Source organism: Rhinopithecus bieti, unplaced genomic scaffold (assembly GCF_001698545.2).
Source record: "Rhinopithecus bieti isolate Rb0 unplaced genomic scaffold, ASM169854v2 scaffold_13317, whole genome shotgun sequence".
In the NCBI taxonomy this organism is placed as follows: domain Eukaryota; kingdom Metazoa; phylum Chordata; class Mammalia; order Primates; family Cercopithecidae; genus Rhinopithecus; species Rhinopithecus bieti.
The window spans coordinates 1,172,198-1,187,081 of NW_016807516.1; positions in this window are offsets into that span (position 1 = coordinate 1,172,198).

The following is a 14,884-nucleotide window of genomic DNA, read 5'->3' on the forward strand; positions in this document are numbered from 1 at the left end:
CCTCCCGAGTAGCTGGGAATACAGGCACCTGCCACCACTTTCGGCTAGTTTTTTGTATTTTTCAGTAGAGACGGAGTTTCACCATGTTAGCCAGGATGGTCTCGATCTCCTGACCTCGTGATCCACCCGTCTCAGCCTCCCAAAGTGCTGGGATTACAGGCTTGAGCCACCACGCTCGGCCTATAGAAGAATCTCTTGAACCTGGGAGGCAGAGGTTGCAGTGAGCCAAGATCGCACCACTGCACTCCAGCCTGGGTGACAGAGCGAGACTCCATCTCAAAAAAAAAAAAAGAAAGAAAGAAAAAAGAAGAGGACATTACAGAAGAAGAAGCGTAAGTAAAAAAAATCAAGGTGGCTCACATTTGGCATCTGCAAGTAGGGAACTGGCATTATGCGTTGTGGGTGGGAGATTTCATGAAAGGTAAGCAGGACCCAATCTAAGAGGCCTTATGAGCCACACTGAGCAGTCAGAACATTGCACTTCGACGACAGGGAGGTACTGATGGAGTCTAAGCAAGTGAGTGACGTGACAATATTGAGATTTTGAAAGATCATAAAGATGCATCACAGCACTATTTATAAAAGCAAATAATGGCTGGGTGTAGTGGCTCATGCCTGTAATCCCAGCACTCTGGGAAGCCAAGGCAGGCAGATATGAGGTCAGGAGTTTGAGACCAGCCTGGTCAACATGGCAAAACCCTGTCTGCACTAAAAATACAAAAATTGGCCAGGTGTGGAGGAAGGCACCTGTAATCCCAGCTACTTGGGAAGCCGAGGCAGGAGTATCGCTTGAAACCAGGAAGCAAAGGTTGCAGTGAGCCAAGATCATACCACGGCACTCTAGCCTGGGTGACAGAGCAAGACTCTGTCTCAAAATAAATAAATATAAATAAATAAAAGCAAATAATAAGCCTAGCAACAACCCGATTAGGAAGACAATGGAGTCAATTATGCTCACCCATAGCTGCAACAGACAACTGTATCTATGAAAAGTCTCCAAAGACAATGCTTGCAAGATTAACATAAAACTGATTATATGATATGGTCCCAATTTTGTGGAAAAGCAAACCAATACATGAATTTCAAAAAAAAAAAAAAAAAAATCACCCTTGTATCAGTGAGGAGGACAAGCTGGAAACAGAGTAAGGAAAAGACTTTGATCATGGTCCAAGCAAGAACTGAAGAGGGGCCCAAACTAGAGTGGTGGCAGGACAGAAAGGGAGAGATGGGCAGACTCCAGAGCATTGGGTAGGACAGGCTTTAGTGACCGATTCACCAATGTGAGATGATGTAGAGGGAGGAAGTGAAGACAGCACTCAGGCTTCTGGCCAAAGGAATTAGTAGACAGTATTTTATTTCACAAAAGGAATACAAAAACAGGCCAGGCGTGGTGGCTCACGCCTGTAATCCCAGCACTTTGGGAGGCCAAGATCAATGGGTGGGTGAATCACATGAAGCCAGGAGCTTGAGACCAGCCTGGGCAATATGGTGAAACCCTGTCTCTATTAAAAATACAAAAATTACCCAGGTGTGGTGGTGAGCACCTGTAGTCCCAGCTTCTTGGGAGGCTGAGGCACTAGCATTGCTTGAGCCCAGGAGGTGGAGGTTGCAGTGAGCTGAGATTGCACCACCGCACCCCAGCCTGGGCAACAGAGCAAGACTCTGTCTCAAAAAAAAAAAAAAAAAAAAAAACCATGGCTGGGCATGGCAGCTCACACCTGTAATCCCAGCACTTTGGGAGGCAGAGGCAGGAGGACTGCTTGAGTGCACGAGTTTGAGACCATCCTGGGCAACATGTTGAGACCCTGTCTTTATAAATAATCAAAAATTAGCCAGGCGTTGTGGTGCATACCTGTGGTCCCAGCTACTAGAGAGGCTGAGACAGGAGAACTGCTTGAGTCCAGGAAGTAAAGACTGCAGTGAGCCATGACCATGCAACTTGGGCAACAGAGTGTGACCCTGTCTCAAAAAAAAAAAAAAGCACAAGCAAGTTTGGGGTTGGGGCATTGATGAACTAGGTACTGGACAGGTTGAGTCTGAAGACCTTTGGGACATCCAGTTGGATCTCAGGTGCTGCACCAAAAGCTATGCAGAAAACAGATCAGAATCCCTGCCCTCATGGAATGGACAGAGGAGACACTGAACAAGACAAGTAGAAAATTAATAGGCCGGGCCAGGTGTGGTGGTTCAGGCCTGTAATCCCAGCACTTTGGGAGGCCAAGGCAGGTGGATCACCAGAGGTCAGGAGTTCAAGACCAGCCTGACCAACATGGTGAAACCCCCATCTCTACTAAATATGCAAAAATTAGCTGGGTGTGGTGGTGCGTGCCTATAATCCCAGCTACTCGATAGGCTGAGACAGGAGAATCACTTGAACCCAGGAGGCAGAGGTTGTACTGAGCTGGGATCATGCTGTTGCACTCTGACCTGGACAACAAGAGTGAAACTCCATCTCAAAAAAAAAAAGGAAAGAAAACAGGCCGGGCGCTGTGGCTCACGTCTGTCATCCCAGCACTTTGGGAGGCTGAGGTGGGCAGATTACCTGAGGTCAGGAGTTTGAGACTAGCCAGGCCAACATGGTGAAACCCCCTCTCTACTAAAAAATACAAAAATTACAAAACAATAAAAAAAATTCAAAAACTAGGCTGGGCGTAGGGGCTCACGCCTGTAATGCCAGCACTTTGGGAGGTCGAGGTGGGTGGATCACCTAAGGTGAGGAGTTTGAGACCAATTTGGCCAACGTGGCGAAATCCCGTCTCCACTGCAAATACAAAAATTAACTGGGTGTGCTGGTGGGTGCCTGTAATCCCAGCTACTCCAGGGGCTGAGGCAGGAGAATCACTTGGACCCAGGTGGCAGAGATTGCAGTGAGCCAAGATTGCCCCATTTCACTCTAGCCTGGGTGAAAAAGCGAAACTCTGTCTCAAAATAAATAAATAAATAAAATAAAAATAAAAAATACAAAAATTAGCTGAGCATGGTAGTGGGTGCCTTTTAATTCCAGCTACTTAGGAGGCTGAAGCAGGAGAATCGCTTGAACCTGAGAAGCAGAGGTTGAAGTGACTGGGATTGTGCCATTGCACTCCAGCCTGGGTGACAAGAGCAAAACCCCCTCTCAAAAAAAAAAAAAGAAAAAAGAAAAAAGAAAAGAAAATTAATAGAATATTAAATGGTGAAGTATTTGCATATAACCAATGTACATCCTCCTGTGTACTTTTTGTTGTTTGTTTTGTCTTGATTTTGAGACAGAGTCTCACTCTGTCACCCAGGCTAGAGTGCAGAGTGCAGTGGCTCGATTTTGGCTCACTGCCACCTCAGTCTCACAGGCTCAAGCAATTCTTGTGCCTCAGCCTTCTGAGCAGTTAGGATTATGGGCATGCCACGCCTGGCTTTTTTTTTTTTTTTTTTTTTTTGCAACAGAGTCTTGCTCTGTCACCCAGGCTGGTGTGCAATAGCACAATCTCAGCTCACTACAACCTCCGCCTCCCAGGTTTAAGCAATTCCCCCGCCTCAGCCTCCCAAATAGCTGGGATTATAGGCACCCACCACCACGCTCAGCTAATTTTTTGTATTTTTAGTAGAGACGGCATTTCAACATGTTGGCCAGGCTGGTCTCGAACCCCTGACCTCAGGTGATCTGCCCACCTCAGCCTCCCAAAGTACTGGGATTAAGGCATGAGCCACTGCACCCAGCCATATGTATATTTTGAGATAGTGTCTCACTCTGCTACCCAGGCTGGAGTGCACTAGTGGGATCACGGCTCACTGCAGCCTCAACCTCTCAGGCGTAAGTGATCCTCCCACCTCAGCCTCCTAAGTACCTGGAATTATAGACATGTGTCACCACACCCAGCGGATTTTTGTATTTTTTGTAAAGATGGGGTTGGCCAGGCTGCTCTGAAATTCCTGAGCTCAAGTGATCAGCCTACCTTGGCTCCCCAAAGTACTGGGATTATAGGCGTGAACCACTGCGCCCAGTCTAGAAATTTTATTTTCTCACAGTTCTAGAGGAACCACAGTGTTGGTTCCTTCTGAGAGTGGTGAGGGAAAGATCTGTTCTGGGTCTTTCCCTGGCTTGTACAGAGCAGTCTTCTCCTTGTATCTTGATATCATCTTAAAGACACCAGTTATACTGGATTAGGGCCCACCCCAAAGACCTTACTTTCAGTGATTACCTTTGTTAAGACCCTATCTCCAAATAAGGTCACGTTCTGAGGTACTGGGGATTAGAACATCCACATATTAATTTGGCAGGGGAGTCAGGGGAGCACAATTCAACCCAGAACCTATGCAGGTAAGTTTTAGCTGGAAGGAGCTGACATCTGTTGGCCTTTATTTTCTTTGCTTTGCTTTTTTTTTTTTTTTTTTTTGTGAGACGGAGTCTCGCTCTGTTGCCCAGGCTAGAATGCAGTGGCGCAGTCTCAGCTCACTGCAAGCTCCGCCTCCTGGGTTCACGCCATTCTTCTGCCTCAGCCTCCCGAGTGGCTGGGACAACCAGCGCCCGCCACCACGCCTGGCTAATTTTTTTGTATTTGTAATAGAGACGGGGTTTCACGTGTTAGCCAGGAGGGTCTCGATCGCCTGACCTCGTGATCCGCCCGCCTCGGCCTCCCAAAGTGCTGGGATTACAGACATGAGCCACCGCACCCCGCCTGGCCTTTATTTTCTTTGTGATGCTGAAATTGGATGGAGCAGAGATATATGATTGGAGAGTTAAATCACCAAGGATAGGGCTGTTGTAGACCCAGCTAAGACAGGGCACTCAGAAGGACACTGGTCTTTAACACATTTCATGGATTTAAAGAAATAGAGTAGCAGGGTTTCTAGCCCTAGAGTCACCAGTCAGCTTCACAGCTGCTTAGCAGCAGGTAGTACAGGATCCCACCATACTGCTGAAGTTTAAGAGCAAGACTCCCGAACCAGGCTCTCTGTCTTGCACCTATAATCCCAGGTACTCAGGAGGCTAAAGCAAGATCACTTGAGGCCAGGAGTCTGGGACCAGTGTGGGTAACATAGCAAGACCTGCCCCCCTACACTTTAAGAAAAATAATTTTTTTTTTTTTTTTTTGAGATGGAGTTTCATTCTTTTCACCCAGCCTGCAGTGCAATGGCACAATCTTGGCTCACTGCAACTCCGCATCCCAGGTTCAAGCGATTCTCCTGCCTCAGCCTCCAGAGTAGCTGGGATTACAGGCGCATGCCACCACACCCTGCAAATTTTTTTTTTTTTAGACCAGGTCTCACTGTGTTGTGCAAGCTGATCTTGAACTCCTGGGCTCAAACCATCCTCCGACCTCTGCCTTTCAAAGTGCTGGGATTACAGGTGTGAGCCACTGCACCCAGCGAGGACTTGACCATAGACTGAAAGCAAGAGAGTGAGGCAAGCCATTTATAAGTAGGAAAGAAACTGCTTGCCCGACCCCCGCCAATGCTGAAGGAAGCACAGCAACACACTAAAGAAGATACAAACCTTGGGGACCAAGAGCACCTCTAGGTCATTTAGAAATTAAATCAAGCCAGGCGTGGTGGCTCACACCTGTAATCCCAGCACTTTGGGAGGCTGAGGCAGGCGGATCACAAGGTCAAGAGATCGAGACCATCCTGGCCAATATGGTGAAACCCCCGTCTCTACTAAAAATACAAAATTAGTTGGGTGTGGTAGCGCATGCCTGTAGTCCCAGCTACTCGGGAGGCTGAGGCAGAAGAATCGATTAAACCCAGGAGATGGAGGTTGCAGTGAGCTGAGATCGTGCCACTGCACTCCAGACTGGCAACAGAGAGAGACTCCATCTCAAAAAAAAAAAAAAAAAAGAAATTAAATCAAGGTGAGGTGCAGTGGGGTTGGGAGGTCGAGTCAGGCAGATCACCTGAGGTCGGGAGTTTGAGACCAGCCTGACCAACATGGAGAAACCTATCTCTACTAAGTATACAAAATTCGCAAGGCATGGTGGTACACACCTGTAATCCCAGCTACTCAGGAGGCTAAGGTGGGAGAATCGCTTGAACCCAGGAGGCAGAGTTTGCAGTGAGCTGAGCTGAGATCATTGTCACTGCACTCCCAGCCTGGGTGCACACAGCAAGACTCTGTCCCTCAAAAAAAAAAAAAAAAAAAAGGGCCAGGCACAGTGCTCTGCCTGTACATCCAGCACTTTGCCGGAGGCCGAGGCTGGTGGATCCAAGGTCGGAGATCGAGACCATCCTGGCTAACCACGGTGAAACACCCACATCTCTACTAAACAAAATATAAAAAATAGCGGGCATCGCCCGCGTGCGGGCACCTGTAGTCCCCCAGCTACTCGGGGGCTGAGCAGGGAATGGCATGACCCAGGTGGAACTTGCAGTGAGCCGAGACTCGGCCACTACACTCCAGAGCCTGGGCACAGAGCGAGACTCGCCCGTCTCAAAAAAAAAAAAAAAATGAAATGAAATGAAAACAGATGGGTGGAGTGCCTCATGTCTATAAATCCCAGCACCTTGGAAGGCCAAGACAGGAGGATTACTTGAGCCCACGAGTTTTTTTGTTTGTTTTTGAGACAGAGTTTCACACTTGTTGCCCAGGCTGGAGTGCAATGGTGCAATCTCAGCTCACCGCACCTCTGCCTCCTAGGTTCAAGCGATTCTCCCGCCTTTGCCTCCTGAGTAGCTGGGATTACAGGCATGCACCACCACGTCCGGCTAATTTTGTATTTTTAGTAGAGACAGGGTTTCTCCATGTTGGTCAAGCTGGTCTTGAACTCCTGACCTCAGGTGATCTGCCCGCCTCGGCCTCCCAAACTGTTGGGATTACAGGTGTGAGCCACTGTGTCCGGCAAGCCCAGGAGTTTGCAACTACCCTGAGCAACACAATGAGACCCTGTCTCCACACACACACCCACAAAATAAGAATAAAAATAATTAGCTGGGCGTGATGGTCTGCACCTGTAGTCTCAGCTACCTGGGAGGCTAAGGCGGAAGGATTGCTTTGAGCCCAGGAGGTTGAGGCTGCAGTGAGGTATAATCACGCGACTGCACTCCCGGGCAACAGAGTGAGATCTCATCTCAAAAAAAAAAAAAAAAAAAAAAAAAAAAAGGGGGGGGGGGGGACCCTTCCGTTTATTTCCGCCCCTTTAGGAGGGCAAGGCAGGAGGATCGCTTGAGTCCAGGAATTCAAGACCAGCCTGGGCAACATTGAGAGACCAAGTTCTGTTGTGGGTTGATTTGGCTTTTTTTTTTTTCTTTTTTAAAATGTGGTTTGTTTCAAGTTTCCCTTCTTGTTAGATAGGCTATCTATCAAGATAGGCTAATACTGATCATGTCATTTCACCACTTAAAACTTCTGTTGGGGCTGGGCGCAGTGGCTCACACCTGTAATCCCAGCACTTTGGGAGGCCGAGGCAGGCAGATCACATGAGGTCAGGAGTTTGAGACCAGCCTGACCAACATAGTGAAACTCCATCTCTACTAAATATACAAAAATTAGCCAGGCGTGGTGATGCATGCCTGTAATCCTAGCTACTCGGGAGGCTAAGATAAAATAATCATTTGAACCCAGGAGGTGGAGGTTGTAGTGAGCCGAGATTATGCCATTGCACTCCAGCCTGGGCAATAAGAGCAAAACTCCATCTCAAAAAAAAAAACAAAAACAAACTTCAGTTGGGGGCCAGGCGCAGTGGCTCACGCCTATAATCCCAGCACTTTGGGAGGCTGAGGTGGGTGAATCACTTGAGGTCAGGAATTTGAGACCAGCCTGGCCAACATGGTGAGAGACCCCTTCTGTCTCACAAAATTGAGAGACAATTTTTGTACTTGTAAAAGTACAAAAATTAGCCAGGCAGGGTGGCAGGCGCCTGTAATCTCAGCTACTCAGGAGGCTGAGGCAGGAGGATTGCTTGAGTCTAGGAGGTGGAAGTTGCAGTGAGCCCAGATCACACCACTGCACTCCAGCCTGGGTGATAGAATAAGACCCTGTCTCAAAAACAAACAAAAAAATCCCATTTCTGTTGGCTCCTATTAGGGTGTCATTTAGGGAAGCCAGTTGGCCAGCTTAGGCAGCACATGACACAGTCTCCACTGATGGCCCTGAGTGTGGCCCTGGGTTCACAGGACAAGAGGTGGCTAGTGTCTTACAGGTACTAACCAAAATCATGATAAATCTTAAAATCTGAAGACCATTATTACTCATTTACAGTAAGAAAGATAACTGACCAGAATGTAAGTTTTCTGATGGGAGCCCAGAGCATTGTGCCTGGCACAGAGTAGGCATTTAAGAAGTTTTTGTAGAATGGATAGTAAGAAAAGGAAGGGAGAGAAGAGGGGGTGGGGAAGCAGCAAGTGAAAGGGGAAAAGCTTATTCTCTTTCTGTAGGAAGGCTACTTGAGGAGCCAAGTTAAAATCAGATTGAATAGTGCTTATTCCTCCACTAGACTTAGTACCATCAAGCAGGACCATATCACATTCACCTTTGCATCCCCAAGTCTAGCTCCTGGGAGATGCTTAATACAGGTGTGCTAAGCCTATCTGTCCCTTAAATGTTCATTATCTCAGGATCTTACAAAGGGCTTCTTTTCCTGAAATTCAGCAAGAAGTTTTAGTCTGCATGTATCTAATTACCCAAAGAAATGTTTCCCTCTGCTTGACGGCAAAGCCACAGTCTTTTTTTTTTTTTTTTTTTTTTTGAGACAGAGTCTCAGGATGTAGGCTCACTGCAAGCTCCGCCTCCCAGGTTCATGCCATTCTCCTGCCTCAGCCTCTCAAGTAGTGGTGACTACAGGCGCCTGCCACGGCGCCCAGCTAATTTTTTGTATTTTTAGTAGAGACGGGGTTTCACCTTGTTAGCCAGGATGGTCTCGATCTCCTGACCTCATGATCCGCCTGCCTCGGCCTCCCAAAGTGCTGGGATTACAAGCACGAGCTGCCATGCCTAGCAGAAAGCCAGAGTCTTGTATGCTCTTAGTCAATCACAGGTGGTCCCATTCTTGCTGGTCCTTGCCTTAGGAATGGCTATGTGCCCTAATGGGATGGGATATGAGGGGAGAGCTCCCAGGTTTCTGGAGGAAGTGCTCTTTGCCCTTAAAAAGGGATGCCAAGGGCTGGCCTTGGTGGCTCATACTTGTAAGCCCAGCATACTGGGAGGCCAAGGTGGGAGGATCATTTGAGGCCAGGAGTTTGAGACCAGCCTGAGCAACATAGTGAGAGACCTCATCGCTGCAAAAAAGAAAAAAATAAAAGGGGACACAAGGCCAGGCATGGTGGCACATAACTGTGGTCCCAGCTACTTGGGAGGTTGAGGCAGGAGGATTACTGGAGCCCAGGAGGTTGAGGCTGCAGTGAATGATGATCATGCCACTGCACTCCAGTGTGGGTAACATGATGACACTCTGTCTCTAAAAATAGGACACAAGGAAATGACTGTCCTTCTCCCACTGGGCATTGGCATAACTGAATGTGAGCCTGGGATAACCAGCCAGAGGATGAGGACAAAACCTGAAAGAAATTAGAACAGAAAAAAGTCACACAGAAGCAGACCCACGGCCTGGACATCCTGCATCTTGAGCTGCCTGCTACAGAGCTCATGTTACGAAAAATAATAAATGCCCTTGCGCCTGGCTCAAACTATTTTGAATAGGGCTTTCTGATATTGCAGCCAAAGCATGCTAATACAGCTTGTTAGTTAAGATGATTACATCATGAATCCATGGCGAGTAAACTTTTGTAAGAGCATTGAGTCACTCTGGTGTTGCAAGTGTAGACGGATCTGATTGCCTAATTCCAGGAGGGTTAGGCCCTGACCTCAGTCATGACTACTTTCTGAATAGGCTTGACACCAGGAATTGAGTGGGAGGAACCTGGATGACCTAGGAGCTTAAACAAAAATAAAATTTCAATTTTAGAAGAAAAGATGTCCCAAGAAACTGCTCCATGATGGGCAGGAGGTAAAAAAGTGGAAACAGGTACCTGAGCAGGAAAAACTATGTTCATGATTTTATACTAGCTCTTGAGGTTTTAGTCTTGTTAGGAAAAGTGGATTTAGTATTAAAGTCTTCTGTCCATACACAATCTACAGCATTAAAAGATTTTACCCTCTCAGATTGGTACACGCCTGTGGTCACAGCTACTCGAGAGGCTGAGGTGGGAGGATCACTTGAGACTGAAAGTTGGAGGTTACAGTGAGCCAAGTTCAAGCTACTGCACTTCAGCCTGAGTGACAGAGTGAGACCCTCATCTCAATTTAAAAAAAAAAAAATTCTTACCCTATCAAAGATTAAAGTTCAGTGAAGATCAATTATAAAATACTTCCTCCTTCAAATAGAGATGATGATAACAGGCACTGATGCAATACTCTTAGTAAGCATTGACTCTTGGTTGTTTTTAGTCAAAGATTTCTAATTCCGGCTCTATTACTGAAGGACCATCTGGCCACCCATTATGGTACATGGGTTATATAACACGAATGCCATGGTTATTGACTGAAAGCCATTTTATAATGAGATACCCTATTGCTATTACCTAAAAGCCAGTCTCAGCTATAGAATGAATTCTCGCTTGGTCAGTCACTGTGGTCCTCCTAATCATGGAGGGAAAAGATGTTTCTCTCAGAAAATCTAAACTGAGTAGGAAAGCCCCAGGAGGTGCAAGCCTGGTTGCACATTAGAATTGGCTAGAAGTTTTAAAAAATACTGATGATAGCCCTTGAACATATGAAAAGATTCTTCACCTCACTCCTAATAAGAGCAATGTAAAATAAAACTACTCTGAACATTTTTTTCACCTATCAGATTGGCAAGAATCTAAAAGTTGGACATATAATTTTATTAATATCCAGTTCTCCTCTACTTCTGAGAATATGGACTGTACAATTTCCTGCACCCTCTGAATTTAGGCTTAGCATGTGACTCATTCTGGCCCATAAAATGTGAGCAGAATTAACGTATTTTCCTCTGGGCTGAAGGATTTAATAGCTGGTGCTATTAAACAAACTATGGGGATTCTCCAGTTCTGTTCCCCAATTCAGCTACTGAGGGAGAAGGTGAAGTGTTCCATTTGGTGTAGCCTCAGGTTGGTGGACTTCCACCAGCCTGGATCTGAGCCGCTGCGTGGAGGAACATTGCCCTGTGTCAGAAATAGTTAAGCCACTGCTGCATAAGCCCAGCCCATTCTGACACACGCTGTTGATGAAACTGTGAGTAAACAGGTATTCTCCTATATTGCTGCAATAGTACAAAATGCTGTAAGTTTCATTGAGGGCAATTGGACCATAGCTATAGATGCACATTTATCATTTAATCTATCATTTAACTCCACTTCTGGAAATTCCTCCTACAGAAATGCCTGCATACATATGAAATGATTTATATACAAAGTTATACATTATGGCATTTTTTGTAAATAATGTTTGGAAATAAATAAGTATGGAGATTGGTTAAATAAACTATGGTCTATCTTCACAATGGAATAGTATGCAAATATAAAAACAAACAAGTAAGGAAACTCTCAAAATGATGATATGGAAATTGTTCCAGGATATATTGTTAGATTTTTTTAAAAGCAAGATGCAGGCCGGACGCAGTGGTTCACGCCTGTAATGCCAGCACTTTGGGAGGCCAAGGTGGGTGGATCACCAGGTCAGGAGATCGAGACCATCCTGGCTAACACAGTGAAACCCCGTCTCTACTAAAAATACAAAAAATTAGCCAGGCATGGTGACGGGTGCCTGTAGTCCCAGCTACTCAGGAGGCTGAGGCAGGAGAATGGCATGAACCCGGGAGGCTGAGCTTGCAGTGAGCCAAGATTGCGCCACTGCACTCCAGCGTGGCCGATAGAGCGAGACTCCGTCTCAAAAAAAGAAAAAAGAAAAAAAAAAAGCAAGATGCAGAAGAGTAGGTATGTTTCCTTTAGTGTAAGAAAGGGGGAAAAATAAAATATTTTTACTTACATAAACATTTGTGTGATACACAAGAGACGAATAGAAGTGGTTAACTATAGGGTCCTCCAAGTTGGATGGGATGGGAGCAGGACTTCTCAATAAATACCATTTGTATCACTTTATATTGAACCATATTAATACATTACTTTTTAATATATATATATATATAGTACTTAGGTCTCCCTGCAGGCCAAATAAGTAAATGAGTCTTCCGGAATTAGGACTGGGCTTTTTGTTGTTGTTGTTTTTAATGCTATGCGGTGATCAAATGTTTAGTCAGCACTGAAAATTGGTGTTTTAAGCTCCAATCTCAGACGAAACAGGGTATCAGAGAGGCAGTTTTTGTGTTGTGGGTATGGGTAGTATTTGGCCTTTGCTCTGTGTTCTAAAACCTAACTCTGATGGCTCAAGTCACCCTTCTGATTGGAATACTACAACTAGATGAGGGAGCTCCATCTGGCACAGTTGTTGACAGTGCTGTGGGATATGCCTGGATCATGTGCCAAGCTATCTGGAACTGAATACTCTGAACTAGAGAATTGGGCCAGACACAGAGATGAAGTAAGGTGCAAACCAATACTGAATTTATCAGGGCTGTGTGGTTATAATCAGGGGCCTTTTTTGGGAGAAGACATCTATTAGAAGTTGTGGTAGTAGGTTGGGCACGGTGGCTCACGCCTGTAATCCCAGCACTTTGGGAGGCCAAGGCGGGCAGATCGTGAGGTCAGGAGATCGAGACCATCCTGGCTAACAAGGTGAAACCCCATCTCCACTAAAAATACAAAAATTAGCTGGGCGTGGTGGCGGGTGCCTGTAGTCCCAGCTACTTGGAGGCTGAGGCAGGAGAATGGCGTGAACCTGGGAGGGGGAGCTTTCAGTGAGCCGAGATTGCATCACTGCACTCCAGCCTGGGCAACAGAGCAAGACTCCAACTCAAAATAATAATAATAATAATAATAATAAATGATTTGTGGTAGTGACCCTAAAAAAGTTCTGGGTCACACTGGGAGCAACACAAAAGGCACACATTCAATACAGAAGATTTTTGACCTAAAGTCAGCAAACAATGGCCCATGGGCCAAATCTTGCCCATCAACTCTATCTTTATGACTTGCGGGCAAAGAGTGTTTTTATTTTGTTTTGTTTTGTTTTTTTTTTGAGACGGAGTTTCGCTCTTGTTGCCCAGGCTGGAGTGCAATGGCACGATCTTGGCTCACAACCTCTGCCTCCCGAATTCAAGCAATTCTCTTGCTTCCACCTCCCAAGTAGCTGTGATTACAGGCATGTGCCACCATGCCTGGCTACTTTTGTATTTTTAGTAGAGACAGGGTTTCTCTATGTTGATCAAGCTGGTCTCAAACTCCTGACCTCAGGTGATCCACCAGCCTCAGCCTCAGCCTCCCAAAGTGTTGGATGTGAGCCACCACGCCCAGCCAAGAGTGGTTTTTACATCTTTAAATGGTTGGGGGAAAAGTCAAAAGAATATCTCAGGATACATGAAGATTATGTGAAATTCAAATTTCAGGGCCCATAAATAAAGTTTTACTGGAATAAAGCTATACCTAAACCTATTGGGACAAAGTCACATATAGTGTGGCTGCTTTCCCACCACAATGGCAGAGTTGAGTAGTTGTGGCAGACACGTACCTGGCACTCTCATCCCTTTGTGCTGCTGCTCAGTGCACTACAAGTTGGAGTGCTGCAATTATAACTCAGCAGTATTTTGGCCAGGCGCGGTGGCACACGCCTGTAATACCAGCACTTTGGGAGGCTGAGGCAGGCAGATCACCAGGTCAGGAGTTCGAGACCAGCCTGACCAACATGGTGAAACCCCGTCTCTACTAAAAATACAAATAATTAGCCAGGTGTGGTGGCAGGTGCCTGTAGTCCCAGCTACTCAGGAGGCTGAGGTAGGGGAATTGCTTGAACCTGGGAGGTGGAGGTTGCAGTGAGCCGAGATCATGCCACTGCACTCTAGCCTGGGCGACAGAGCAAGACGCCTTCTCAGGAAAAAAAAAAAATTGCCAATGCACATTCTTGTATCAAAAGAAGAAAAGTAGAATTTTCTTTTTTTGAGACAGGGTCTTGCTCTGTTGCCCAGGCTGGAGTGCAGTGGTGTTGATCACAGCTAACTGCAGCCTTGACCTCCTTGGCTAAAGCAATTCTCCCACCTCAGCCTCCTGAGTAGCTTGGGCCACTATGCACAGCTAATTTTTTAAAAATTTTTTGTGGAGATGGGGTCTTGCTATGTTACCCAGGGTAGTCTCAAACTCCCGGCCTCAAGTGATCCTCCTGCCCCAGCCTCCCAAAGTGCTGGGATTATAGGCATCAGCCACTGCACCAGGCTAGAAAAGTAGACTTTGAATGTCACACTTTTAAGGCAAAGTATAGATTATTTTGTTACTGTACACAATTGCACGGTCGGGCGCAGTGGCTCACACCTATAATCTCAGCACTTTGGGAGGCCAGGCAGGCGGATCACTTGAAGTCAGGAGTTTGAGACCAGCTGCCTGGCCAACATGGTGAAACCCCATCTTTACTAAAAATACAAAAATTAGCTGGGTGTGGTGGTACATGCCTGTAATCCCAACTACTTGGGAGGCTGAGGCAGAAGAATCACTTGAACCCGGGAGATGGAGTTTGCAGTAAGCTGAGATTGCACCACTGCACTCCAGCCTGGGTGACAGAGTAAGACTCTGTCTCAAAAAAAAAAAAAAAAAAAAAAAAAAGCATGTAATTGCAGAGTATTGTTTATTATGCAGTGACACTGTATCTGTGCTAAAAGAATAAAATGTACGTTAACTTAGACTAAGCAGTCATCAAAGTATTACCAATTTATAGGAAAGTAACAGTCAGAAAAATTGGAACTTTTTGGCTGGGCACTGCAGCTCATGCCTGTAATCCCAGCACTTTGGGAGGCTGAGGCAGGAGAATTGCTCGAGCCCAGGAATTTGAGACCATCCTGGATAACACAGCAAGACC